Source organism: Berghia stephanieae, chromosome 9, assembly GCF_034508935.2.
Source record: "Berghia stephanieae isolate SIO BIC M18660-M18661 chromosome 9, UCSD_Bste_1.3, whole genome shotgun sequence".
Lineage (NCBI taxonomy): Eukaryota > Metazoa > Mollusca > Gastropoda > Nudibranchia > Aeolidiidae > Berghia > Berghia stephanieae.
This window is the reverse complement of record NC_088368.1, coordinates 12,740,532-12,768,031: the sequence shown is the minus strand read 5'-3', so window position 1 is coordinate 12,768,031 and position 27,500 is coordinate 12,740,532. Positions and strand designations below refer to the sequence as shown.

General features: G+C 38.4%; 1 protein-coding gene across 1 annotated transcript in view; it reads right to left on the bottom strand.

The window, feature by feature from the left end:
• LOC144979711 (uncharacterized) overlaps window positions 1–15,659 on the bottom strand; it is a 40,602-nt gene extending 24,943 nt beyond the window's left edge. Inside the window, exon 1 of the mRNA XM_078926641.1 lies at window positions 15,522–15,659. The gene's annotated coding sequence lies outside the window, so the exon portion shown is untranslated. The remainder of the gene's footprint in view (window positions 1–15,521) is intronic.
• Between the last annotated feature and the right edge of the window lie 11,841 nt (window positions 15,660–27,500).

Sequence of the window (27,500 nt, the reverse complement as noted above, 5' to 3'; positions counted from 1 at the left end):
AGTCTTTATTAAACTTCATCTAGACTATTAATGTAATGGACTTACTTCTTTCCGTTGTTTTTGTATTGGACCAAGTCTTTATTAAACTTCATCTAGACTATTAATATAATGGACTTACTTCTTTCCGTTGTTTTTGTATTGGACCAAGTCTTTATTAAACTTCATCTAGACTATTAATATAATGGACTTACTTCTTTCCTTTGTTTTTGTATTGGACCAAGTCTTTATTAAACTTCATATAGACTATTAATGTAATGGACTTACTTCTTTCCGTTGTTTTTGTATTGGACCAAGTCTTTATTAAACTTCATCTAGACTATTAATGTAATGGACTTACTTCTTTCCGTTGTTTTTGTATTGGATCAAGTCTTTATTAAACTTCATCTAGACTATTAATATAATGGACTTAGTTCTTTCCGTTGTTTTTGTATTGGACCAAGTCTTTATTAAACTTCATCTAGACTATTAATATAATGGACTTACTTCTTTCCGTTGTTTTTGTATTGGACCAAGTCTTTATTAAACTTCATCTAGACTATTAATATAATGGACTTACTTCTTTCCGTTGTTTTTGTATTGGACCAAGTCTTTATTAAACTTCATCTAGACTATTAATATAATGGACTTAGTTCTTTCCGTTGTTTTTGTATTGGACCAAGTCTTTATTAAACTTCATCTAGACTATTAATATAATGGACTTACTTCTTTCCGTTGTTTTTGTATTGGACCAAGTCTTTATTAAACTTCATCTAGACTATTAATGTAATGGACTTACTTCTTTCCGTTGTTTTTGTATTGGACCAAGTCTTTATTAAACTTCATCTAGACTATTAATGTAATGGACTTACTTCTTTCCGTTGTTTTTGTATTGGACCAAGTCTTTATTAAACTTCATCTAGACTATTAATATAATGGACTTACTTCTTTCCGTTGTTTTTGTATTGGACCAAGTCTTTATTAAACTTCATCTAGACTATTAATATAATGGACTTACTTCTTTCCGTTGTTTTTGTATTGGACCAAGTCTTTATTAAACTTCATCTAGACTATTAATGTAATGGACTTACTTCTTTCCGTTGTTTTTGTATTGGACCAAGTCTTTATTAAACTTCATCTAGACTATTAATGTAATGGACTTACTTCTTTCCGTTGTTTTTGTATTGGACCAAGTCTTTATTAAACTTCATCTAGACTATTAATATAATGGACTTACTTCTTTCCGTTGTTTTTGTATTGGACCAAGTCTTTATTAAACTTCATCTAGACTATTAATGTAATGGACTTACTTCTTTCCGTTGTTTTTGTATTGGACCAAGTCTTTATTAAACTTCATCTAGACTATTAATATAATGGACTTACTTCTTTCCGTTGTTTTTGTATTGGACCAAGTCTTTATTAAACTTCATCTAGACTATTAATATAATGGACTTACTTCTTTCCGTTGTTTTTGTATTGGACCAAGTCTTTATTAAACTTCATCTAGACTATTAATATAATGGACTTACTTCTTTCCGTTGTTTTTGTATTGGACCAAGTCTTTATTAAACTTCATCGAGACTATTAATGTAATGGACTTCAGTTCTTTTTATATTGCACAATGTCTTTGTTTACGTTATTCTATTCGTACATAATTTTATTTATACTATTTCTTCTCTATGAAATTTTGTTTTATTTTTCTTATTTTATACATTGTATGTATCAACTGTAAGAGAACTTAAAACCAAAACGGAAACAAAAATAAACTTAATCATCTATATAGCGCAATGTTCACTATTTATACTCAAAGTGCTTTACAAGGGGTCCCAGCACTGCTAAACATGGGGGACAGGAAATGACGTCTTTTGGGCAATATTGCATTTTTCCCTCAACAGAGACAGAGATGTTTACTGCCAGATAGTTATTTTACTCCTGAGTACAGTGAGAGAAGGTGAGTAAAGAGCCTTTTCCAATGACTCAATTATGCGGCCTTCAAGGCAGGTTTCGAACCATGGTCCTTCAGTCCTATGGAGTGCGTCATACCACAAGACCACACATCCATACATGACACATTCTCTGACTATTCAACCACTCTATCACCTTTGTCCACAGGGCATGTCCATCTGTACTTACAAATAACCCTGACCTTTGACACCGAAGTAAATCGCACTGAGCGGCTCACAGATGAGCCCTTGGAAAAGACTTTCTACTCACATTCTCTCACTTAACTCATGTGTAAATTGTAAATTACTCACATCATTCGCCAGCCGGATTAACGTACCAACACACGAATATATGTGTAACCTCAAAGATTTATAGTCTGATTTATATAATTAAGAAAGAAAGAAATATCATCAAAATGGTTACCTAAAAACAATAACAAAGAGCTAAGTGACGTCAATTTCGTTCTTTCTATTTAAAAGACGTAATCCACACCTTTGACACCACAATCTATAACCCACTAACCTTTGATATCCCAATTAATAAATCACGCTATAGTTGTGATATGAAATATAAATGATGTAACCCTGACCTTTGACATCCCAATGAATAAACCACGCCCTAATAGCCTTTGCCATATAAATGATGTAACCTTGATATGAGCAAGGGTCGTACTTATACTTCGACAAAACAATGTATCCTCAATTTGACCAGAGCCGTTGGACATCACATTATGACCTACATAATGAAAACTGTTCACAGTTTTTAAAATAATAGGTCATTTCGTTTAGCTTGACCCGTGGGTATGTTTACAACTCTCTAACAAAGCAGCATGTTTACGTTTATCAAGAAATATCTAATTTTGTTCGGGTGTTAAATAAACATCAACCAATCAGAAAATCACCTGTCATTTTGCCCTTTCCATACCTATGACTATTTATTTCCAGAGGCCTGAATACGATTCAACAGTCGTACCGTCACTTCCCTCGAAATGACGCATGGTAACTTAGTAACTGGCTCTAAACTATCGGAACAATGGCGGACGCCCTTATGAAATATTTCTCCAACGAGCATAAAAGCGTCTTCAGAGGGAAAAAAACCCATTATAAATCTGATCATGTTTTGACTTTCACACATTCTGATCACACAAGACATATGAAAAGTTCTAGCCAGCATGAAGAATAAAAAGTACCGATATTCTTTGTTTAAAGTCACTATGACATCAAACTATTGAATCTAATTCCAAAGCTACCATTAGTACATGCCAATCCGACAAATAGGTCAGTCCCACAAAAAGTCAGTATTTACAACAATAATCTGAAACACTGATGCAGGAATTGCTTGGCAATATGACAATATGCAATTTTTTTTTTAATCGTCTGTATTAAGATTTTTGCGATGCTCAGGATCTGTGGGGTGATAGGCAAGTAGTCAAGTTGGCTATGAGTCGTCGGAGAATTGAAATCTTTATTTGACTATTTTTTGGATAAAATATAGATAGTATGCGCTTGGCTAAGAAGCTCACAACATTGCCATCCGGAAGTATAACGGACCAACACACAAAACAATGTGTAACATTGAACGTTTATAGTCTGGTTGATACAATTTAGTGAGAATCACTCACAAACGCGGATGGCAAAATACAATAACAAAGGCTTGAGTGACGTCATCTTCATTCTAAATATAGATAGTATGCGCTTGGCTAAGAGGCTCACAACATTGCCATCCGGAAGTATAACGGACCAACACACAAAACAATGTGTAACCTTGAACGTTTATAGTCTGGTTGATACAATTTAGTGAGAATCACTCACAAACGCGGATGGCAAAATACAATAACAAAGGCTTGAGTGACGTCATCTTCATTCTACCTATAGATAGTATGCGCTTGGCTAAGAAGCTCACAACATTGCCATCCGGAAGTATAACGGACCAACACACAAAACAATGTGTAACCTTGAACGTTTATAGTCTGGTTGATACAATTTAGTGAGAATCACTCACAAACGCGGATGGCAAAATACAATAACAAAGGCTTGAGTGACGTCATCTTCATTCTACCTATAGATAGTATGCGCTTGGCTAAGAGGCTCACAACATTGCCATCCGGAAGTATAACGGACCAACACACAAAACAATGTGTAACCTTGAACGTTTATAGTCTGGTTGATACAATTTAGTGAGAATCACTCACAAACGCGGATGGCAAAATACAATAACAAAGGCTTGAGTGACGTCATCTTCATTCTACCTATAGATAGTATGCGCTTGGCTAAGAAGCTCATAACATTGCCATCCGGAAGTATAACGGACCAACACACAAAACAATGTGTAACCTTGAACGTTTATAGTCTGGTTGATACAATTTAGTGAGAATCACTCACAAACGCGGATGGCAAAATACAATAACAAAGGCTTGAGTGACGTCATCTTCATTCTACCTATAGATAGTATGCGCTTGGCTAAGAAGCTCACAACATTGCCATCCGGAAGTATAACGGACCAACACACAAAACAATGTGTAACCTTGAACGTTTATAGTCTGGTTGATACAATTTAGTGAGAATCACTCACAAACGCGGATGGCAAAATACAATAACAAAGGCTTGAGTGACGTCATCTTCATTCTACCTATAGATAGTACGCGCTTGGCTAAGAAGCTCACAACATTGCCATCCGGAAGTATAACGGACCAACACACAAAACAATGTGTAACCTTGAACGTTTATAATCTGGTTGATACAATTTAGTGAGAATCACTAACAAACGCCAATGGCAAAATACAATAACAAAGGCTTGAGTGACGTCATCTTCATTCTACCTATAGATAGTATGCGCTTGGCTAAGAAGCTCACAACATTGCCATCCGGAAGTATAACGGACCAACACACAAAACAATGTGTAACCTTGAACGTTTATAATCTGGTTGATACAATTTAGTGAGAATCACTCACAAACGCGGATGGCAAAATACAATAACAATGGCTTGAGTGACGTCATCTTCATTCTACCTATAGATAGTATGCGCTTGGCTAAGAAGCTCATAACATTGCCATCCGGAAGTGTACGGACCAACACACAATACTGTGTGTATCCATGACCGTTTATAGACGGGTTAATACAGTTCAGTGAGCATTACTCATAAACGCGGATGGCAAAAAACAATAACAAAGACCTGAGTGACGTCATCTTCGAACTATCTATACGATAACTGGGGTAATTTTCAAAGGTGTAAGCACTCAACTGTATGTGAATGGGGATGATCTTTATTACCTTTCCGTGTGCTCGGGGTCAATGGTCACATTGCAAAGTGTGCTCAAAATGACCCACATAGTGAAAAGTGTTCACAGTTTTTTGAAATATCTAACATCACGATTGGTCTTTTCGTTCGTCTTGACATATGGGTACGTTAACAACTTTCATAAACAAAGCAGCGTGTTTACATTTGTTAAGAAGTATCTAATCGCTGTACAGCATAGCAACAAATCGTGTGATTGATGACCTGGTTGGACGAAAACATGAATATTGATCGCTCTCATTGAATAACCCGGGACTCATACTATAGATAGTTCAAAGATGACGTCACTCAAGCATTTGTTGTTATATTTGCCATCCGCGTTTGTGAGTTATTCTCACTGAACTGTATTAACCAGACTATAAAAGTTCATGGTTACACATAGCTTTGTGAGTATTGTGGCTAAACGCACAGTATCAATAAAGAAATGAAGTTAAAGATGTCGGTCAAATAAAGAGAGAAAATAATGCCTTTTGTCACAACGGGATTAGAAGGGTTAACCAGGAGCAAGACCAGACCGTTTAATATCAATACGATTCAATAGTCTGATGTCACGCGCCCGGCAACGGCGGCCATCTTGGTTCTAAACAAAGAAAATCTTTACTTTTTATTCTTCATGCTGGCGAGAACTTTTCATTCCCTTTTCATATGCCTTGTGATCAGAATGTGTAAAAGCCAAAACATGATCAGATTTATGGGGTTTTTTTTTCCCTCTGGATACGCTTTTATGCTCGTCGGGGAAATATTCCATACGGGCGTTCACCATTGTTCCGATAGTTTAGAGCCAGTGTTACTAAGTTACCATGCGTCATTAGGAAGGAAGTGACGTTGCGACTGTTGAAGAGTATTATGAATTGTATTCCATTAGGCCGTTCCCGTGGGGAGTCCTTCTTCCGTAGCCCCCCCCCCCCTCCCCCCCCTCCCCTTCCTTCTTTCGACCATACTCCGATATATCCACACATACATGCAAACACATACTCATACATACAGAAAGAGAGGGAGAGAGAGAGAGAGAGGGGGGGGGGGGTGGAGGGAGGGAGGAGGGGGGGGGGGGGAGTGAGGGGAGGGCAGAGCGAGGGCATAATCGTTCTTTGATTAGCATCATAGTAAACTCTAAAATAATAATGGTCATTTTTTTATTTTTTTATTCATTTATGTAACTCTTTATCTGTCTATTTATTTATTCATTTATTTATTCGTTTATCTATTTATTTATTTATTTATTTATGCATTTATTTATTCATTTATCTATTTATTTATTTATTTATTTATGCATTTATTTATTCATTTATCTATTTATTTATTTATTTATGCATTTATTTATTCATTTATCTATTTATTTATTTATGCATTTATTTATTCATTTATCTATTTATTTATTTATTTATGCATTTATGCACCTAAAAAAAACGGCAGAGGACGTCGGGTGCTTGGTATGGGTAGGTCTAGCGGCTCTTCTCTTTATTCTTGTATTTTGTGCGTGCCCGACGTCTTTATCCGGAAGACGGCAGAGGACGGCAGTGCCGGATCGTCGGAGTCAGTCTCCGGTGTGGATTAACCCTTAAGCGACCACGACCATCTTGATTTAATGAGGAAATAACATCTTTAGTTTTGCACGCAAAGAGACCTAGGTTAATCACCTCTTTGTTGTATAAATCTACTGGAATAATTCATGCATCGACAAGAACAATAGCAGGCCAAAATGAATTTTTGTTGTTGTCAAAATGGCCAGAAAACATTCATTTCAAATAATATGTGACCCAGCGCATCAAATCGGTATCATGTCAGAGTGGAGCAGCTGCCAAAAAAAAAATAAATAAAGGAATGTAAAGTATTGAAAAAAATGAACAGAAATATTAAATTTGTGACACATCGTCTCTATAGATAGAACGAAGATGACGTCATTCTGGTCTTTGTTATTGTTATTGTTTGTTTGTTTTTTTTTTTTTTTTGCCATCCGCGTTTATCAGTAATTCTCACTAAACTGTATTAACCAGACTATAAACGTTTAAGGTTACACATAGTTTTATGTGTTGGTCCGTTACACTTCCGGATGGCAATGTTGTGAGCTTCTTGGCCAAGCGCACACGTCGCTATTATTTTAGGTTGATTCAGACCACGAAATGTAAATTGAAAATTGAAAATTAGAATGATAAGAAATATTCGAATCTCCTGTAGGAGGTCTGAGGTTCGATTCCCACGCAAAGCAGGCTAATTTTTTACTGTTTATTTATTTGTTTTGTTTAATGATAATGATGATTATTTTTATGTATTTTTCTTGGTGCTTTGTCCGGCACGGTTTCATACACACTATTTTTTTCATATTTTCAATTTTTACTTTCAAAATTTGAGTTAAAATTTATGAAAAGAGTGAGTCCTGTAATTCGAAAAAAAAGGGGAATTTATTTTAATCTAATCATTTGTGGCCTAATGTCAACAAACGCCATCATGTCAACATATATGCAGGTCTGATGATCGACATTGTTATGGGCTCATTGTTGTGGTGGAAATACTCTCAAACCAACGCCAAATATTTACCATCACAACAATGTTAACCCTCTCCTTACCAACAACAGGGAAATCGTCACGTTCGTTACGATTCAATGAACAATTTTCTTTTTCAAATTTATTTTGTAAATCACAAAATTTGTAGGAAAAATCTTTGTTATAGCGATAGTAGTAGTAGTAGTAGTAGTAGTAGTAGTAGTAGTAGTAGTAGTAGTAGTAGTAGTAGTAGTAGTAGTAGTAGTAGTAGTAGTAGTAGTAGTAGTAGTAGTAGTAGTAGTAGTAGTAGTAGTAGTAGTAGTAGTAGTAGTAGTAGTAGTAGTATCGTTCGGCTACACTTCTATGTCCAAGGTATCAATCCAGGTTCGGAAGTCACCTGTCATGATCAGAAGTGTGGGTCAGGAAAAGGCAAGCCTTGTCTGAACGCCGGGTTGGATCATCCTTCGTCTGGTCCCTATCCTGTTGCTGTTCCAGCACGATTGCATCCAAGCTGGTATCACCTTCGGGGTCATTGGGGCACTCGAGCTCCTGCACGACGGCAACGTGCTGATCCGGTAGCAGGAGGTTATAGATAGTATGCGCTGGGCTAAGAAGCTCATAACATTGCCATCCGGAAGTATAACGGACCAACACACAAAACTGTGTGTATCCATGAACGTTTATAGTCAGGTTAATACAGTTCAGTGAGCATTACTCATAAACGTGGATGGCAAAAAACAATAACAAAGACCTGAGTGACGTCATCTTCGAACTGTCTATAGCGATAAGAACTTGATGCTGTTTTGTCAAGTTTGTTTTTCTGCACAAAATTAAGTATAGACGTCAAGTATGTTCTTTTTGCTTCTGAGTTCAAGTGTAAAGAAATCAATTTTTGTGTTGAATAGCTAGATATGACATTTTGGAAAAAATACTGAAAATGTTCAGTGAGGAGAGAATAAATCAAACTCACAATTAAGTGTGTTTCGTCATTAAACTTTCAGATTTTATGTGCACGCAGGTTGGAGTGCATCATGTGCGAAGTCCCAGGTTTGAGAGTTTTTGCCAAGATGAGGTTCGTTTAAATCGTTCGATATTTCAAGGAGGAATTTTCTGGCCAAAGTTTTAAATACGAATTTGTCCAGAGTACGGCAGTTAACTTGTTAATGTGAGAAAAGTACTTCGTTATTGACTGCACGATAAATTGGTATCTTGATGAATAATTCTGTGGTCATTTTGTCCATCCATTAGTCCTGTACTAACTCCCCTGCCGTGAGGTGATTAAGACACATCTTCATGTCGTTTAACTCACTCAACCCTAACACCGAATATCCCCGTAGGTTACCCGGGTTACTTTTACCCCATGCCTATTTATTACATTTTCCTGAGACAAATTATAGGCGTAGTATCAAAGCTAATGTTTTTAGTTTTTGCGTGTTAATGGTAGTTGAATAAAACCATGTTTATTTTTAATACATGTTTTCCCATTTCGAAAAGTAGCAAAAATCTCTAGGTCTCAGTGAGTTAAAGGGTCATTGAGGCCAGCTGACCGTTGAATACCCTTTGCATATAAATTTAGTCATAATTAGAATATCCGGAGTTGATTTTTTTTCCTTTATCAAGCACACATGTAGCCTTTTTCGTTACATGTTTGATATTGTTCCAAGGATTTTATTTACAGTTCCGTTAATAATTTGAATTCTCCTTAAGCTAGTTTCTCTCTCTCTCTCTCTCTCTCTCTCTCTCTCTCTCTCTCTCTCTCTCTCTCTCTCTCTCTCTCTCTCTCTCTCTCTTGATTAATATGAATGGACATCAACAGAATGCGTTCAGTTATGATACTCACATGAAAGTTGTGTGTAACCTTAATCGTTTATAATGAGTTGGAGGGACTTTGTTGAGAACGAATCACCCAAAAAACAATCTAACAAAGTTCTGAGTGACATCAAGAATATTCATTCAATGATTTAAACCTGTCAGACAATAAACGTTATAGAATGGACGAAATTGACTTCACTTTGTTATTCTTTTTGAACAGCCATTTTTGTGATTATTACTTCTCACTAAATTCTATTTAACAAACTGTAAATGTTCAAGGTTACACAAAGTTTTGATGCTCGGTACGTTATATCCGGTTGGCGGATGTGATGAGTATTTTTCCTAAACGCATAGCATCAATACGTTTCCAAAGGCTTAGGCTAAGATCGACAGCAAAACAAAAATGCATATAGATAAACTACGTGAAAATAGGGAATAAAAGTCGTGACATCAAACCCTCTACTCTTTTGGTTCCTAAATCATGGGGACTACGTATGTAATCAGTCCTTCGAGTTCTAATCATGAATAGGTTTCATAAAGTTGGCATAACTATTTTAGTAGCTGGATATATGAGCAGATTCTTAGCATTACGTAAAAAAGTGAGGATGGAGGATCTTCATAGACGACCAGTATATATTATTTAGACTAGAAAATAAGATACCATTACTCTAAAACCAGAAGATGAATTCCACATGGTATGTAGTCAGTCCTCCGGAAGAGTGGGTTTACACTTCCAATGAAATAGGAACCTGTTTTTGACATCACTCTTTTCTTCCCTATTGGACAATGAACGAGGAACTAAAGACAAATTCATATCGACGTAATTTAGTAAATTGATGCGGCTTTGTAGTCACGTGGTATGACGTTCGACTTCCGACCTGTGGGTCCTCGGTCCGAATCACATAATAGGAAGCGCAATGTTGAGTTCTTAGAAAAGGATTTGATACTCGCATTCTCTCACATCATTTGTGTGTATAACGAGTACCTGGTCGGAAACAAGAGTTGTCTCTGTCGAAAAAAAAAAGGTTACGCGGAGCCCGGACCCTTCCAATGAAGGACGAGGCGTAAAGTCTGTAAGGCGTTAATATATTTTTTTTCGGACATCAGATACAACGAAATTGACATCACTCAGCTCTTTGTTAATGTTTTTAAGTCTGTCCTTACCGATCCTTTTCAGTATTTCCCAAAATGGCTGGCTTACCAAGCAGAAAAATTGATTTTTTTAAAACTCAAACAATCTCTCTACAAAACAACTTTATGTTCTTATTAATTAAACAAAGATCATTCTTCAACGTTTGTGATGCACAAAATAAATCTGAATAATAAAAAATGTATATTGTGTCGTAACAAATGTTACGATTTTGCTGTACGTGGTAAGAAAAATAAAATAAAAATTTAAAAATTTCCTTTATTCATCCCAAATGGGAAATTTGTCTTTAGGGTCTATTCCAAGGGAAGACTGGAATAACCCAGGCGTCAGCCGCAGAGCAGCGCCGCAAAGTGATCTAGGGTGGGGTGACTTGCTCAAGGCCACACAACGCAGCGGCGTGTGATTGAACTCGGTACTTTTCGGGTAAGAAGCAAAGACCATACCACTGAGCCACGCTGCCCCCTGAGGTAGAGGGTTAACCAGTCATTGTTATGAGTAGTTCCCACTAAATTGTTTTAATCAAATGATTAACGTCTAAGGTTACACGTTGTTTTGAGTGTGGGTACGTTTTATCTGGCTGGCGGATGTTATGATGTGCTGTTTTTATTTTGTGTGTTTGTTTTGGGGTTTTTTTTTATAAACGCAAAGCATCAATACAGAGATGTGAGTAAAGACTCTTTTCTAATGACCCAACAGTGGGACAGGAACCAGGGTCCTACCCATCGATGGCATAATATATCATATCATATCACAAGACCGCAAATACACACAAATACAAATCAATTTAAAAACTGTGCAATATCCCTTGGGATTATTGAAACAGGCTCAACGAGTTCTAAGGGTTCCCGATAGCTCAGTTGGTAGAGCACTCGCTTCATACGCAAAGGGACAAATATCGATCCCAGGTGAAGTTGATTTTTTTTTTTTCTGAACCCCAGTTGTCCTCCCAGCAGTAATTGGGTAGATGGGTATGTTAGATCAGAGGTAACTATTTTGCGATAGACTATCATCGTCCTATCCAAAGGTTAGCAAACCTATCGACTGTTTCCTGATATACTAACATTTGATCATGATATCGATTGGAGACTTTGGGTGGCAAAATGTCCAGGAGAGCGAAATCCATTTGCTGGTTTTTGTTTTGTTTTTTGTTTTGTTTTTTTTTTTTCGTTTTTTTTTTTTTTGTTGTTGTTGTTTTTTGATTTTTTTTTGTTTTTTTTTTTTTTGCGGGGGGGGGGGGGGGTTTGTTTGTTTGTTTTTGTTTCTTTTGTTTGTTTTTGTTGTTTGTGGGTTTTTTTGTTATATTTTTTCTCCTTTTAATTTTAGTCCTTGACATTGGAAAATGAAAACTGTTAAATATTAGTATTTTTTAACTCTTCGAAGTCTGGAGTTTCGAACAAAGTTCCCAATGCAACTCAATACGCTGTGCAACCTTGTGAGCAAGCATTGGGATGAGATCGGCATTTCAAATATATGATAATAATAATTTTATTCTATCCCTCCAATGCCCTCACCCATGTCATTTCTTGTGCGGCTATGTGGTCTAGTGGTATGACACTCGCTTTTGGATTGGAAGGTCCTGGGTTCGAGCCTCGCGCTCGGTGCATAGTTGAGTCCTTGGAAAAGGCCCTTTTCTCACATTCTCTCACCGCACTCAGGTGTAAATTGAGTACCTGGCCGTTAACAGCGTTGTCTCTGTCCGAAAAAAATATAACATCGCCTAACAGGCGTCATGTCCCGTCCTACATGTTAAATGTTGCTGTTGGCCAGGGACCTCTTGTAAAGCCGTTTGAGCACATTTAGTGGATATTGCCCTATGTAAAAGTTATATATTTTTTTTTTTAGATTACACCTCAAAATCTACCTTTCATACAGCCGGATGCGCACGGGAGAAAATCGTTTCCTAGACTCTTGCATGTTATTTTTTAGAAAATATTAACTCATTCAATCCTAGAGATTCTTGCTGTTTTTCAAAATTGGGAAAATGTATTAAAATGAGCATGTACATATTTAGATAGTTTTATTCAACTACCATTAACATGCAAAAACTAAAAAACATTAGCTTTGATACAATGCCTATAATTTGTCTCAGAAAAATGTAATAAATAGGCATGGGGTAAAGGTAACCCAGGTAAACTACGGATATAGACGATAGACGGTGTTAGGGTTGAGTGAGTTAAAATACATAGAGATGTCTCTTAATAGTAATGTTATTATGCTAAAACAAAATCGGGTTCTCCGAGGAACGAAGGTGTTGGTGTTGGTGGTGGTGATGGAGGTGATAGTGGTGTTGGTGGTGGTGACGGAGGTGATAGTGGTGTTGGTGGTGGTGATGGAGGTGATAGTGGTGTTGGTGGTGGTGATGGGGATGATAGTGGTGTTGGTGGTGGTGATGGAGGTGATAGTGGTGTTGGTGGTGGTGATGGAGGTGATAGTGGTGTTGGTGGTGGTGATGGAGGTGATAGTGGTGTTGGTGGTGGTGATGGGGATGATAGTGGGATAGTGGTGTTAGTGGTGGTGATGGAGGTGATAGTGGTGTTAGTGGTGTTGGTGGTGGTGATGGAGGTGATAGTGGTATTAGTGGTGTTAGTGGTGTTAGTGGTGTTAGTGGTGGTGATGGAGGTGATAGTGGTGTTAGTGGTGTTGGTGGTGGTGATGGAGGTGATAGTGGTGTTAGTGGTGTTAGTGGTGGTGATGGAGGTGTTAGTGGTGTTAGTGGTGGTGATGGTGATAATAATAATCAATTTGAGTTTAGGATGACATGCAACCAGCGGCGTGGCGTATTGACGGCATATGGTGGTGCCATTATTAGAAGAAGAAACAAACTTCTAAAACAGTGAATACGATTAAGAGGGGGGGGGGGTCGATAGTGTCCACAAGTGGACAAAACTCACAAAAACAAATAATTCATGAAAACAACAAGCCACAAAGAAAAAATCACTCCACTTAACTACTTTAGAAATCAAACAACACACCAAAGTATAACTGTTGACAATCTTCGCTTTCTCTCTCTCTGACTGACACAAATACACACGCACAAACACACACACACACATACACACACACACAAATACACACATATAAACACTCATACACATGTAACCATCAACTCGGCACTACAAGCAAGAAATATGTTGGTAAATTCGTCCACAATGCTTCGTTGCATACAATTACTTTATTTAATAATCGTGAAATTGCGGTTGGGGGGGGGGGGGGGTTAATATGTCATATTTTTAAGTTTTATGTTGTTTCTCTTTGCTGCTTACAAAAAAACTTGACAATGATCAGTGTTTTTGACAGTTAATGTAATAATTTGGATGGCCGAAGTTACCCTAATTATGACGTAAATGATGTAACATTGGCGCATCCCCCCAGTCCAACGGTGGAGCTCTCAGATCCTGGCACAAGCCGAGGGTTTTTCCGCTATTTGAAGATAGTATAATTCGACCCAGTTTCTCGCCCAATCAGCTGTAGCGATACTAATGGATAGAGCATTAAATGGAGCTTGGATTGCTTTGCACCACGGCAGCGATGTCACCAACACACGAGTCGGCGCAGTGCGTGAATCGGAATCTTGAATAGAGCGGAGACTAAAAAGGCAGTATGTTGTTGGCGAGTTGGCGAAAGACAGTGAAGTTATAATCTCTCAGTTTTATTTTAATTAAATTATGCTGTTAATGATTTTAAAAAGATTGGTGCGGTGCCTGGCACCATTCGATCCAATGGCCCCACGCCACTGCATGCAACACCTGTAAATAAAAATAAATGCCCTTGCCCACTCTGCTAAAGTAACAATGTACGTTAGCACGTCTGGCCGGTAATCAGAAGGCCTGGGGTTCGATCCTCAGTCGGGGTCGACTCATTTTTTGGGGTCCTTTTTTCTTGTATTTTACTTTCTTGCTTTGTCTGGCACCTTTCATACACACTTGTTCAGATCTTTATTTTGCACAGGTGCCTGCTCCTTAATTTCTTAATTTGATATTTTCACAGAAAACTGTATTGCGACCAAATTGGGGTTTGCGTCGTTCAATGTTAAATCTATGGACCCTAGCCATTACTCTGGTCATAAAATATATAAAGTACTTAGAGCATGATGATTTACCGTAAATGTATAAATCGTTATCATTTATTTATCTATATATTCATAATCATGTACCCGAGCCCATACTCTGGTCATAAAGGATATAAAGCACTTAGAGCATAATGTTTTACTGTAAATGTATAAATCATTATCGCTTATCTATTTATCTATTCATATTTTGTGTTGTCATGTCCAACTATTCTCGTGGGAAAATGAAAGCAAAAGGTCTTTCCCAAGGAATTAATTTTGCACCGCCGACAACGGAACTCGAATCAGGATCGACAGCTCCTAGGTTGAGAGTCATACCTCTCGGCCACAAAGCAGCACAAATACAACTTGAAAAAAAAATAAATAAATAAATAAATAGATAATATATCTGATGTATAAAGCAGATTCTAAAAATGACGGGACGTAAAAAAAGTGAGGATGGATGACTTTTATTGACGACCAGCATATATTTATATATTTACAAAAGCGCTTTGTTCGCTTTGTAAAGCGCTTTAATCACGTTTAGTGGATATTGCCCTATATAAAATCTCAACTTTTTAAAAAAAACTTTATTTAACCTAGAAAATAAAATGCCATCATTTTGAAACCAAAAGATCATCAAGTCATGTATTCAATCCTTCGGATGATTAGTTTTACACTTCCAATGAAATAAGAACCAGTTTTTTTTGTTGTTTTGTTTTTTTTGACATCACATCTTTCTTCCCTATTCACACCGACCTATTACCATCTCGTAGAGCAGGTGGGTCACGTATAGATAAGAAGTCTTAAAAACTTACCTAAACAATAACGATTTCTTTCTCTGCGTGTTTCTTCGTTTTTGTTCCAAAATTCTAACAAAGTCTCACTTCACTGATCTTTCCTCCAGAGTTTTATGGCCAGCGTCTCACGATAATCGTGTTGAACTTGTCACGTCTACTCACTCCCGTCACTCGCAAATTTATAGCACTCACCTCTCGGCACGTCCTCTTCGTGTCCTCGTCGTTGTCGTGGTTGTGACTCGTCACTTTGCCGAGCCGAGCTGCCACCCGAATCACAACTCACAACTACTCACCCACCAAAAAAAAAAAAAACTCCTTCTACAGTGGGGGATGACGCGGGTTTTGGGTTTCAGCCACATCATACTCGAGCGTTGAAACGGATATAAAGATAGAACGAAATTGACGATACTCATCTCTTTGTTATTGCTTTTCTCACAAATTCTTTTTTATTAAGTAGTATCACTACATATAGATAGTATGCGCTTGGCTAAGAAGCTCATAACATTGCCATCCGGAAGTATAACGGACCAACACACAGAACTGTGTGTATCCATAAACGTTTATAGTCGGGTGAATACAGATCAATGCTCACTGAACTGTATTAACCCGACTATAAACGTCCATGGATACACACAGTTTTGTGTGTTGGTCCGTTATACATCCGGATGGCAATGTTGTGAGCTGCTTAGCCAAGCGCATACTATCTATAGATAGAACGAAATTGACGACACTCATTTCTTTGTTATTGTTTTTAACCAGCCTTTTTTTTATTTTATTAAGTACCTTTCGATGTTGTGCGCTTGGCTAAGAAACACTCACAACACTGTCATCCGGAAGTATAACGGACCAACACACATTTTTTTTTTAAACTTGAGCTTTTATGTCGGGCAATATCCACTAAACGAGCTCAAAGCACTTTAAAAAGGGTCCCTGACCAACAGCAACACTTAACATGTAGAACGAGACATGACGCCTATTAGGCGATATTTCATTTTTTTTTTTGACAGAGACAACGCTGTTAACGGTCAGGTACTCCTTTTACACCTGAGTACGGTGAGAGAATGTGAGTAAAGAGCCTTTTCCAAGGACTGAACTATGCGCTGAGCGAGGCTCGAACCCAAGACTTTCCGATCCGAAAGAAAGTGCCATACCACAAGACCACAATGCCATATAGTCCCCATTGTTTATATGTGTAGGTTTTGATATAATATATTATGTAGCGAGTTTGTTTGAATGCGCAAACTTTCCCTTAACGATTTTTTTGGGGGGAGGGGGGGGGTGTTAAAATTAAGTTTTTTAACCACGTAATTCAAGTTATAAGTGTTGTTGTTTTTTCCAGAAGTGATTGGGAAGCTGGGTCTGTTTCATCTGGCGGAAAGTACTTTTTGATTAGCGTCCTATCCAAAGGGTAGCAATCAATTGTTATTGTCCGATTTATTTATGATATAGAAACTGTTGTACACTCCGTTTCAATGTGTCGTATGACTCAGAAGGACAAAAGTGTTGGTAATACGTAAAAAGGTACATACTGTAGTGTAGCCATCGATAACATACAGCCTGACACTAGAACCCTCTAGGACTGGCAGGTTGACGTCATTTTTTTAGGTTTGTGTAGCGTCTAGTGTTGTTAGTAGAGCTCATGGAAACAAGTTATTTCATTGGTTGAACTATTGAATACAACTCACGATTTGTCTTTTTTTTTTTTTTTTTTTTGGTGGGATTTTGACGTCATTTTTTGGTCAGTGTCAAGCTATAACTTTACGATGGCTACGACTATAGTGACGTGGAAAATATTAGAATGAATAAATTATAACAATCACCACTGGTTTATGTTAATGGATTGTAATCTTTCAGCACTTTTCCCGTCACGATTCCGTGCCAAGTCGCAATAATGAGAAAATTCTAATTATGATAATGTATATTTTTCATAAAAGCTAATTTAATTAAGGACTAAATGATATTAATATCAGTAATTTCAAAAATTGGCTGGAAAATGTTAAGGGAGTGAAACATGTCTAATGTAATGAGTTTTAAAAAATGGATACGAGTTTGGCGGTAAATTTGATTAATGGCTGTTAAATTGATAGAAAAAGTGTTCACTGGCAAACAATTTATTATTAATTTCTCCAAAAAAAAAAAATTTACTTGATTCAAGCATTGGTCCATTAAGATTGACCCACACATTTTGGTGGAATGAATCAAACTTGTGAGTCAAAACAAGTACCTGAGCAGTATCTCAGTTGACACTTTTGACAAGTTTGGAATTATCAAAATTGATCGAATTTTCAAGTAATGTTTTCTGGTGAAAGTTAAAATAAAGTGTTTTGTTAGTTACTGGTGGAGTAGCGTTTTTTTGTATTTTTTTACTTAGGAAGAAAGGTTTCCTTTTTAAGGAAACCGCTATTGTTGTGGGTTTTGGTTTAGGGCCGGAGACGGAAGGGGTATGGAAGGGAGGGGGGGGGGGGGGGGGGGGATTAGGGAGACCGTTTGGTAGAAAATGGTGGACGTTTTAGATGATTGGAGTTGGGCTTGCCGGATGTAGTTGTCATGATGGATGGATGGTGGTGATGGTGTTGGTGATGATGATGATGATGATGATGATGATGATGATGATGATGATGATGATGATGATGATGATGATGATGACGATGACGATGGTGGTGATGATGATAGAGGTGGTAGTTATAGTGATTATGACGATGGTGATGATAAACATGATGATAACTCGAATTCTTTTGGGCTCATTGTTGTAATGAGAATATTTTCAAACCAACGCGAAATATTGTCCTTGACAATGTTTATTTAAGCCATTCATTGCGTCTGTTGTCAGACATGCTAATATGTACACAACGGTTTCACTACTTTATAATTCAGGTTTGAATCAATGAGGAATTGTTTTTACCACTAAAAAATGAGCTTCTTTATATCACAATATCCGCTAAACGTAACCAAAGCGCTTTACGAGGCTTCAGTGGCCAACAGCAACGTTTACCATGGAGGTTGGGACATGACGCCCGTTAGGCGATATGACAATTTTTTTCGGAAAGAGACAACGCAGTTAACGGCCAGGTTACTCATTTTGCACCTGATTACGGCGAGAGTATGTGAGTAAAGGGCCTTCTCCAAGGACTCAACTATGCGCCGAGCGAGACTCAAACCCAGACTTCGTCGAAAGCGAGTATCATCTGAGATGACAGATTATTTTTCTCTGCCTTCTATCTGGGTTTTCATGTAATGTATTGTTGTTGTTGTTGTTGTTGTTGTTGTTGTTGTTGTTGTGGTTGTTGTTGTGGTTGGTTGAAGAAGGGTTTTAAACACGAAATGTTCTGCGGTTGGAATTTTGTTCATTTTTTTTAAGCTGTTAAATTCATTTTTATTTTTTACAGTTTGCTCATGGTGGTGATGGTGATGGTGTGTGTGGGTGTGGTGTTGGTGTGTGTGGTGTGGTGGTGGTGGTGGTGTGGTGGTGGTGGTGGTGGTGGTGGTGGTAGGGTGTGTTGGTGTGGTGGTGATTGGTGGTGGTGTGGTCGTGTCGTGGTGGTGGTGGTGGTGGTGGTGGTGGTGGTGGTGGTGGGTGGTGGTGGTGGTGGTGGTGGTGGTGGTGGTGGTGGTGGTGGTGGTCGTGGTGGTGCTGGTGGTGGTGGTGGTGGTGGTGGTCGTGGTGGTGCTGGTGTTGCTGGTTGTGCTGCTGGTGGTGCTGCTGCTGGTGGTGGTGGTGGTGGTGGTGGTGGTGGTCGTGGTGGTGCTGGTGGTGGTGGTAGTGGTGGTGGTGGTGGTGGTGGTGGTGGTGGTGGTGGTGGTGGTGGTGGTGGTGGTGGTGGTGGTGGTTAAGATAGATCACATATTATTGGAGGAAAGAGATTTCGTGCCACAATAAAAAATAAATGATTTACGTCTGTTAACGACTGAGTTCTATTTGATTTGGCTGACAAAATTATCGGTGGTGTTTTTGATAACCCGTATGTAAACATGATTGACACGGATCAATACAGTGTGCGTTAAAGCGCCATTAATCTCTTTAATTAAAGTCTTGAACTTCCGGTTGGTAATGAATGTTTCCTTGGTTGGTCAGTGTTTACGATAGATTTATTCACCAAGGAGATATTCAACGAGCGTCATGTTCCGTACAAAGCCAAAGATCGTAAAGTCGCCTTTAACAAGATAATTGTGGTGCGACAGTGCGATAAATTCCTTCTATCCATCCTTATTATAATGGCTGCACGCAGTAATATTACTCCAAAATGAAGCGTTCAATGTTAAAAGTAATGTTCGATGTACATCTTGTATTTTATATTTATTGTGTTAGACAACTCATTCCTTGGTCAGTGTTAGCCGACTCATATCGTCGCCATCGTTAACTTATACCTGACACTGACCAAAATATTACGTCAAAAGACAAGTCTTTGGCCACAAAAGAAAACAAATCGTGCATTGTCTTCAATAGTTCAACCAATGGGATCATTCGTTTCATTGAACACGACTAACGACAACTCACTTGGAGCTGCACACACCTAATAAAAGATATCAAAAGATAAGTCCGAGTGGGTCTTAGCTTAGCCATCGTTAACTTATAGATAGAATGCGCTTGGCCAAGGAGTTCACAACATTGCCATCCGGAAGTATAACGGACCAACGCACAAACTCTGTGTAACCATGAACTTTTATAGTCTGGTTAATACAGTTTAGTGAGAACAACTCACAAACGCGGATGGCAAAATCAATAACAAAGGCCTGAGTGACGTCATCTGCATACTATCTATAGTCTGACACTCGAACCGTGGCCATCGTAAACTTATAGCCTGACACTGACCAAAAAATGACGTCAAAAGATAAGCCTTTGAGCGCAAAAGAAAATAAATCGTGCGTTGTATACAATACTTCAACCAATGGAATCACGTGTTTCCTTGGCCACTACTAAAGACAACTCACTAGACGCAGCACAAGCCTTTAAAATGACGTCAAACTATAGGTCCTAGAGGGTTCTTGTGTCAGGCAATATAGATAGAATGCGATTGGCCAAGGAGTTCACAACATTGCCATCCGGAAGTATAACCGACCAACACACAAACTCTGTGTAACCATGAACTTATATAGTCTGGTTAATACAGTTTAGCGAGAACAACTCACAAACGCGGATGGCAAAAACAATAACAAAAACCTGACTGACGTCATCTGCATACTATCTATAGATAGTTCGAAGATGACGTCACTCGGGTCTTTGTTATTCTTTTTTGCCCTCCGCGTTTATGGGTAATGCTCACTGAACTGTATTAACCAGACTATAAACGTTCATGGATACACACAGTTTTGTGTGTTGGTCCGTTATACTTCCGGATGGCAATGTTATGAGCTTCTGGGCCAAGCGCATACTATCTATAGATAGAATGCGCTTGGCCAAGGAGTTCACAACATTGCCATCCGGAAGTATAACGGACCAACACACAAACTCTGTGTAACCATGAACGTTTATAATCTGGTTAATACAGTTTAGTGAGAACAACTCACTAACGCGGATGGCAAAAACAATAACAAAGGCCTGAGTGACGTCATCTGCATACTATCTATATGTTAACGATGGCTATGCGAGAACCATAGCCACTTTAACCTATAGATAGTATGCAGATGACGTCACTCAGGCCTTTGTTATTGTTTTTGCCATCCGCGTTTGTGAGTTGTTCTCACTAAACTGTATTAACCAGACTATAAAAGTTCATGGTTACACAGAGTTTGTGTGTTGGTCGGTTATACTTCCGGATAGCAATGTTGTGAACTCCTTGGCCAAGCGCATTCTATCTATAGATAGTTCGAAGATGACGTCACTCAGGTCTTTGTTGTTGTTTTTGCCATCCGCGTTTATGAGTAATGCTCACTGAACCTGACTATAAATGTTCATGGATACACACATTTTTGTGTGTTGGTCCGCACACAACTGTGTGTATCCATGAACGTTTATAGTCGGGTTAATACAGTTCAGTGAGCATTACTCATAAACGCGGATGGCAAAAAAACAATAACAAAGACCTGAGTGACGTCATCTTCGAACTATCTATAGATAGAATGCGCTTGGCCAAGGAGTTCACAACATTGCCATCAGGAAGTATAACCGACCAACACACAAACTCTGTGTAACCATGAACTTTTATAGTCTGGTTAATACAGTTTAGTGAGAACAACTCACAAACGCGGATGGCAAAAACAATAACAAAGGCCTGAGTGACGTCATCAGCATAGTATCTATAAACGTTCATGGATACATACATTTTTGTGTGTTGGTCCCGTTATACTTCCGGATGGCAATGTTATGAGCTTCTTAGCCAAGTGCATACTATCTATAGATAGAATGCGCTTGGCCAAGGAGTTCACAACATTGCCATCCGGAAGTATAACGGACCAACACACAAACTCTGTGTAACCATGAACTTTTATAGTCTGGTTAATACAGTTTAGTGAGAACAACTCACAAACGCGGATGGCAAAAACAATAACAAAGGCCTGAGTGACGTCATCTGCATAGTATCTATAAACGTTCATGGATACATACATTTTTGTGTGTTGGTCCGTTATACTTCCGGATGGCAATGTTATGAGCTTCTTAGCCAAGTGCATACTATATATAGATAGAATGCGCTTGGCCAAGGAGTTCACAACATTGCCATCCGGAAGTATAACGGACCAACACACAAACTCTGTGTAACCATGAACTTTTATAGTCTGGTTAATACAGTGTAGTGAGAACAACTCACAAACGCGGATGGCAAAAACAATAACAAAGGCCTGAGTGACGTCATCTGCATACTATCTATAGATAGAATGCGCTTGGCCAAGGAGTTCACAACATTGCCATCCGGAAGTATAACGGACCAACACACAAACTCTGTGTAACCATGAACTTTTATAGTCTGGTTAATGCAGTTTAGTGAGAACAACTCACAAACGCGGATGGCAAAATCAATAACAAAGGCCTGAGTGACGTCATCTGCATACTATCTATAAACGTTCATGGATACATACATTTTTGTGTGTTGGTCCGTTATACTTCCGGATGGCAATGTTATGAGCTTCTTAGCCAAGCGCATACTATGTTTAGCCTGACACTAGAACCATCGAAGACTTATAGTTCGACGTCATTTTTTTCGGGTTTTTTTTCTTTTTCTTTCGAAGCGTCTAATGAGATGTCGTTAGTAGAGCTCAGCCAAACAAGTGATTCCATTGGTTGAACTATTGAATAGAACTCTCTATATAGTTTAAATATAGATACTGTTCGCTTGGCCAAGTAACTCACAACATTGCCATCCGGAAATATAACGGATCAACATACAAAACTATGTGTAATCTTAAACTTTATAGTCTGGTTAATACAGTTTACTGAAAATAACTCATAAACACGGGTGACAAAAAAAAAAAACAATAACAAAGACTGAGTGACGTCAACTTCGTTCTATCTATATACTGGTCGTCAATAAAGATTATCCATCCTCGTTCATTTACGTCCCGTAATACTCTTCAACAGTCGTAACGTCACTTCCCTCGTAATGACGCATTGTAACTTAGTAACTGGCTCTAAACTATCGGAACAATGGCGTTCGCCCTTATGAAATATTTCTCCGACGAGCATAAAAGCGTATCCAGAGGGGGAAAAAAATCATTACAAATCTGAAATATATTTTGACTTTTACACATTCTGATCACAAGACATATGAAAATTTCTAGCCAGCATGAAGAATAAAAAGTACAGATTTTCTTTGTTTAGAACCATGATGGCCGCCGTTGCTGGGCGACGTGACATCAGACTGTTGAATCCAATTCTTAGAATCTGCCTCTCCATCCTGCCACTAAAATAATTACGTCACCTTTTGAAGGACTGGTTACATACACACTTCCAATGATTTTATAACCGGAAGAGTAGAAGGTGTGACGTCACGACTTTCATCCCCTATTTGATGCTGGTTTTGAATAGGAGCATACATAATAATATGTTGTCCAGTCCGTCGATCTGGTACCTTGTCGGAATTGATAGGATAGATTTGAGAACTTGTGCCACCTATTCTTTGCGCACATATTGATCATTATTATTGCATTAAATGTGCACATTTTAATATAGATATCTAGCTTCTCATGCACATCAGTTTTCATTTTTAAGTATATATATATATATATATATATATATATATATATATATATATATATATATATATTGTTTGATAGATAGATAGACAGGTAGGTAGGTAGATAAATAGATAGATAGATAGTTCGATATATAGAAAGATAAATAGATAGATATATAGAAAGATAAATAGGTTTTGTTTTGTTTCTTTCTTTTTGTTTTAATTTTTTTTTTTGTCCGTGTGTATGCTTTGTTGCTGTTGTGTTTTTTACTTGTGTTTTGTTTTTGTTGTTGGATTTTTGTTGTTGTTGTTTTTTTTTTTGTTTTTTTTTTTTTTTTTTTTTTTGGTGGGATGGTTGTTTTATTGTGTTTTACTTTCGTGTTTTGTTTTCGGTTTTGTTTTGAGGGTTTTCTTTAACACACTCTTCCCCCCCCCCCCCCCCCCCTCTCTCTCTCTCTCTCTCTCTCTCTCTCTCTCTCTCTCTCTCTCTCTCTTTCTTATTTTCTACAGGAAATTTGTCACTTCAAATACCATGAAATCAACACGAGCCTCAACTTCTAATAAACTCCTAAACCCGCTATCTCGGGCTTAAAATGTTTGACCTCATGAGGGTCCATTAAATCAATTAATATTTGAAATAAAAAAAACAACAAAACAAACAGATTATTGTCGAGAATGATAAAGCCGTTTGCACAACGTATGGAGGTTCAGTACATCTGGCTTTCCCCGGGGTTGGAGGTAGATAAAGGAAATTACAGCGTTTAATTTCCTTGATGGGCGTTGTTGTGTCTCATCAGAATGGATGTGTCAATACTGAGGTATTCTGAACAACAAAAAAATACACGTTTTTAAACTTTAGCCAGAAAACTCGTTCTTCAAATATAGATTGATTGAAATGACATCCCACCTTGTCAAATACTCTCAAACCTGAGACTTCAATGAAGTCTTGAGGAAGTCCCGGGTTTGAGAGTTTTTGGCAAGACGAGGTTCATTTTAGTTGATAGACATTCGTAAAAAAGATGGTCTGGCTAAAATCTTAAAAACGTGTTTTTTTCAGACAACTTTGGAATGGCGTTGTAAATTTGTTTATCGTTAGGATTAATCCGGATATAACGCTATCAAATTAGTATCGGTATCGCCATTCACTGTAAAAGGCGACATAATATAATTATAATGGCATTAAAATGGTGGTATTTTATATAAACATTAAACTGCTCCAAAGCCAGTCAAACGACAGTGATTAGATAGAAACAATAACAGTTTTAGAAAGAATTAAATATCCATTAAGATTATTGAGCCCAATCTTGTCTATATTAATATTATTAATATAATTATCATTATTAATGTTATTATTATCATTATTATTATTATTATTATTATCATCATCATCATCATCATCATCATCATCATTATTATTATCCTCTCGGGGAGTTTAATTTACTATATATTATGTCTGAATAATAATATAAATATGAATATTCATACTGCGCATTTCCACGGAGTAACCATGTTTAAAGCGCTTCACATTGTTTCATGTACGAGGGCTCTTTCAGAAATAACCGAAAAATGCCCATTGCTCAGCAACCAGTGGAGATTTTTTAATTCTGTAAACGACATGATATTCCTTATTTTCTTACGGATATTCCCAGAAATTATGAAGTGCATCATTTTGCACAATGAATTTCTACACGATTTTAAAGATGGCGGCCCACCTTGAAACTTGGTCAAAGGAGGAAATCAGAGCTGTCATACGTTTTTTGAACGCCAAAAGTCTGAATCCTACCGAAATTCATAAAGAACTTCAGAGTGTATATGGTGAGCATGTTATAAGCCGTACACAAGTCTATCACTGGTTTAATTTGTTTGAAGCCGGCCATTCCGACTTGACAGACAGGGAAGGGAGAGGGCGTTCGATAACTGCGAGGTCAGAAGACAATGTGAAGCGAATTGATGAGCTTATTCGTCAAGACAGGAGGTTGAAACTTCATGAAATCGCAAGCAGTCCTGAAATTTCGAAAACTTCTGCCCATAGAATTGTATTTGATGAACTTAGCTACAGAAAAGTCCGCGCAAGATTGACAGACAATCATAAAGAACAAAGATTGGACATCTGCAAGGAGCTTTTGAGAAGAAGCAAGAGCCCACGCAGGGTTCACGGGCATACTGCCAACGCCGGCGGAGACTTTCTAGGGTACGATGTAACTTTTCTTGACAGCATAGTCAGCGGTGATGAGACTTGGTTGCACCATTGCACCCCAGAAACAAAGCAAGATTCGATGACATGGAAACATCCATCCTCACCTGTCGCGAAGAAATTCAAAGTCATGCGGTCAGCAAAGAAAATAATGGGAACTGTTTTCTGGGACAGTCGTGGTGTTATTCTGTTCGAAACCTTACAACCTGGAGAAACAATCAATGCTGCAAGGTACTGCCAAACTCTTGACAAGCTTAGGGAGGCCATTCGCAGAAAGCGCCCAGGGCAGTTGACCAACGGGGTCATTTTGCAACACCACAACGCTACACCCCACACAGCACGAGTGACGCAAGGTTGGCTAGAGAAATATGGATGGGAGATTTTGCCACACCCACCACAAAGTCCAGACCTCGCACCATCTGATTATCACCTCTTTGGGCCACTGGAACGTGAGCTGGCAGGAAAGCGTTTTGATGTTGATGAAGAGCTTGTTGACCATGTGCGGAAATGGCTACAAAACCTTGACGGAAATTTCTACCGAGAGGGTATCTATTCCATGGTGCGTCGTTGGCAGAAGTGTGTCGACAGACTTGGCTGTTACGTAGAGAAATGAAGGACGAGTCAAGGTATGAACACGTGCAAGAATTTTGTTGATAGCATAAAAAACGCGGATTTTACAGGCATTTTTCGGTTAATTATGAAAGAGCCCGCGTATTCTTCCAATACACCATGTGGAACGCTATTTCCATTTCATACAGTATCAGTCGCCCGTAGGAGTCCTTTTTGTGCTAACAACACTTAAAATACCTGCCCCTGCCTCTGTAGCCAGGTAGACATTCACATCAGCTCCTCTCCTTTTCCTCTTCTTCATCCTCTTCCACCAACAATACAAACACAACAATTACTTCCACCACCATCATCTCCTCCTCCTCCTCCTCCTCCTCCTCCTCAACATCCTCCTCCTCCTCCTCCTCCTCCTCCTCCTCCTTCTTCTTCTTCTTCTTCTTCTTCTTCTTCTTCTTCTTCTTCTTCTTCTTCTTCTTCTTCTTCTTCTTCTTCTTCTTCATTTTCTTCTCCTTCTTTTTCTTCTTCTTCTTCTCCTCCTCCTCCTCCTCCTTTTCCTCCTCCTCCTCCTCCTCCTCCTCCTCCTCCTCCTCCTCTTCCTCCTCCTCCTCCTCCTCCTCATCTTCTTATATCTCCATCTTCCAAAACAAGCACACCCAGCCAACACCACCACCCCGAAAACTAACACCTCCTGCTTTGCTCCACCCAATTAAAAGCATTTATTACAACTTTATCCAACATGGTGCTGCTAGTTCACCGCCAAATTCATACATTTTTAAAAACAACAAATTGAATTTTAAGTATCGCTTTAAACAACAACAATATTATTTTTCTTTGAGATTCTTCTTAATTCTATTAACCTACCCCCCCCCCTTTCCACACGCCCCTCCCCCCCCTCCCCCCCCCCCACCCCCCCCCCCCCCCCCCCACCCCAACCCGAATCAACCACTACCATCCACCTCTCAGTTAACTGCTGTACTCTGGAAATGCACGCATTAAAAAATTTAGTCAGAAAATTCGTCCTTCAAATATCGATCGGTCAAAAGACCCTCATATTGACAAAATCTCTCAAACCTGAGACTTTGTGAAGTTTTAGATTCGTGATTTTCAAGAGAACAGCCGTCAACTAGTTAA